We start from the raw sequence: 2500 nt of genomic DNA, 5'->3' as shown, positions 1-2500 counted from the left end.
CCTCATAGAATATCCCCACTTGGAAGAGATATATTAGGATCATCAAGTCAAAATACTGATACCACAGGTCTAGCCAAAATTGCTCCTCCTCCGCCACATCCTCCTCCTCCTCCACCACCTCACCCTCCTCCACCACCTCACCCTCCTCCACCACCTCACCCTCCTCCACCACCTCACCCTCCTCCACCACCTCCACAGCCGCTACCTCCTCCTCCTCCACCACCTCGTAGAAGGATGATCTTAAAGGTCTCTTCCAACAATAAGGATTCTATGAATCCTCCTCATACAGTCATAGAATATCCCCAATTGGAAGGGATCCATTAGGGTCATCCAGTCCAAATCCTGATACCACAGGTCTACCAAAAATTCCTCCTCCGCCGCCTCCTCCTGCACCGGAGCCACCTCCTCCTCCTCTACCACCACCGCCTCCTCCTCCACCAACACCACCGCCTCCTCTTCGGCCAACAGCACCGCCTCCTCCTCCGCCGACACCACCGCCTCCTCCTCCGCCGACACCACCGCCTCCTCCTCCGCCGACACCACCGCTTCCACGTCCTCCTCCTCCCCCGCCTCCTCCTCCTCCCCCGCCTCCTCCTCCTCCCCCACCACCTCCTCCTCCCCCACCACCTCCTCCTCCCCCACCACCGCCTCCTCCTCCACCACCTCCTCCTCCCCCACCACCTCCTCCTCCCCCACCAACACCACGGCCGATACCTCCTCCTCCTCCACCACCTCGTAGAAGGATGATCTTAAACGTCTCTTTTGACAATAATGATTCTTTGAATCCTTCTCATAGAATCATAGAATATCCCCAGTTGGAAGGGATCCATTAGGATCATCCAGTCCAAATCCTGATACCACAGGTCTACCCAAAATTCCTCCTCCACCTCCTCCACTACTGCCTCCTTCTCCACTTCCTCCTCCTCCACCAACACCGCCACCACCTCCTCCGCCGTCACGTTCTCCTTCGCCACCTCCTCCTGCTCCTCCACCACCTCCTCCTCCTCCGCCACCCCCCTCCTCCTCCTCCTTCTCCTGCTCCACGACCTTTTCCCCGTCCTCCTCCTCCTTCTTTTTGTCTTTGTCGTCATCATTATCGTCCTCCACCTCCTCCTCCTCCACCTCTCCTCCTCCACCTCCTCCACCTCGTAGAAGGATGATCCTAAAGGTTTCTTCCAACAGTAAGGATTCTATCAATCCTCCTCATAGAATCATAGAATATCCCCAGTTGGAAGGGATCCATTAGGATCATCCAGTCCAAATCCTGATACCACAGGTCTACCCAAAATTCCTCCTCCACCTCCTCCTCCTCCTCCACCAACAACGCTAACACCTCCTCCGCCACCACCGCCTCCTCCACCGCTGCCGCCTCCTCCTCCACCACAACCACCGCTGCCACTGCCTCCTCCTCCTTCTCCTGCTCCACGACCTTTTCCCCCTCCTCCTCCTTCTTCTTGTTGTCTTTGTCGTCATTATCATCGGCGTCTTCGTCGTCGTCCTTCTCCTCATTGTCCTTTTCCTCGGTCGTCATTCTCCTCGTCGTCCACCGCCTCCTCCTCCTCCTCCGCATCAACCGCCACCACCTCGTCTACCACTGCTCCCTCCTCCACCAACTCCACCGCCTCCTCGTCCACCCCCTCCTCCTCCTTGTAGAAGGATGATCTTAAAGGTCTCCTACAACAATAAGGATTCTATGAATCATCATGCTCCTCACAGAATATCCCCACTTGGAAGGGGTATATTAGGATCATCAAGTCAAAATACTGACACCACAGGTCTAGCCAAATTTCCTCCTCCACCTCCTCCTCCTCCTCCATCCACCACCTCCTCCTCCTCCTCCTCCTCCACCACCACCACACCCTCCTCATCCTCCTCCTCCACCACCTCCTCTTCCTCCTCCACCACCACCTCCTCCACCTCCTCCTCTTCCTCCACCTCCTCCTCCTCTTCCTCCACCTCCTCCTCCAACAACTCCTCCACCTCCTCCTCCTCCTCCTCCTCCTCCTCTTCCTCCACCCTCCTCCTCCACCTCCTCCTCCTCCTCCTCCTCCTCCTCCTCCTCCTCCTCTTCCTCCATCTCCTCCTCCTCTTCCTCCACCTCCTCCTCCTCTTCCTCCACCTCCTCGTCCACCTCCTCCTCCACCAACTCCTCCTCCACCTCCTCCTCCTCCGCCACCACCACAGCCGCTACCTCCTCCTCCTCCACCACTTCTTCCTCCACCACCTCCTCCTCCACCACCTCCTCCTCCACCTTCCCCTCCACCAACTCCTTTTCCACCTGCTCCTCCCCCTCCTCCTTCTCCTCCTCCTCCTCCTCCCCCTCCTCCTTCTCCTCCTCCTCCTCCACCTCCTCCTCCTCCTCCTCCTCCTCGTCTTCCTCCACCTCCTCCGCCTCCTCCACCTCCTCCTCCTCCTCCTCCTCCTCCACCTCCTCCTCCACCTCCTCCTCCACCTCCTCCTCCACCTCCACCTCCACCTCCACCTCCTCCTGCACCTCCTC

At 58.4% G+C, this 2500-nt stretch overlaps 1 long non-coding RNA gene across 18 annotated transcripts in view; it reads right to left on the bottom strand.

Annotated features, from left to right (window-relative positions):
* LOC121077555 overlaps positions 1 to 2500 on the bottom strand; it is a 13700-nt gene that overhangs the window by 1763 nt on the left and 9437 nt on the right. For 11 of the 18 annotated variants that reach the window (XR_005824159.1, XR_005824169.1, XR_005824164.1 and 8 more), the window contains exons 1-2: positions 679 to 921; positions 206 to 372 (exon numbers count right to left, since the gene is read on the bottom strand). This is a non-coding gene — a long non-coding RNA (uncharacterized LOC121077555). The other 7 variants (XR_005824179.1, XR_005824178.1, XR_005824181.1 and 4 more) reach the window with 7 other exon arrangements.

This window comes from Cygnus olor, chromosome 1 (genome assembly GCF_009769625.2).
Source record: "Cygnus olor isolate bCygOlo1 chromosome 1, bCygOlo1.pri.v2, whole genome shotgun sequence".
Taxonomy (NCBI): Eukaryota; Metazoa; Chordata; class Aves; order Anseriformes; family Anatidae; genus Cygnus; species Cygnus olor.
This window is presented reverse-complemented; position numbering and strand designations above follow the sequence as displayed.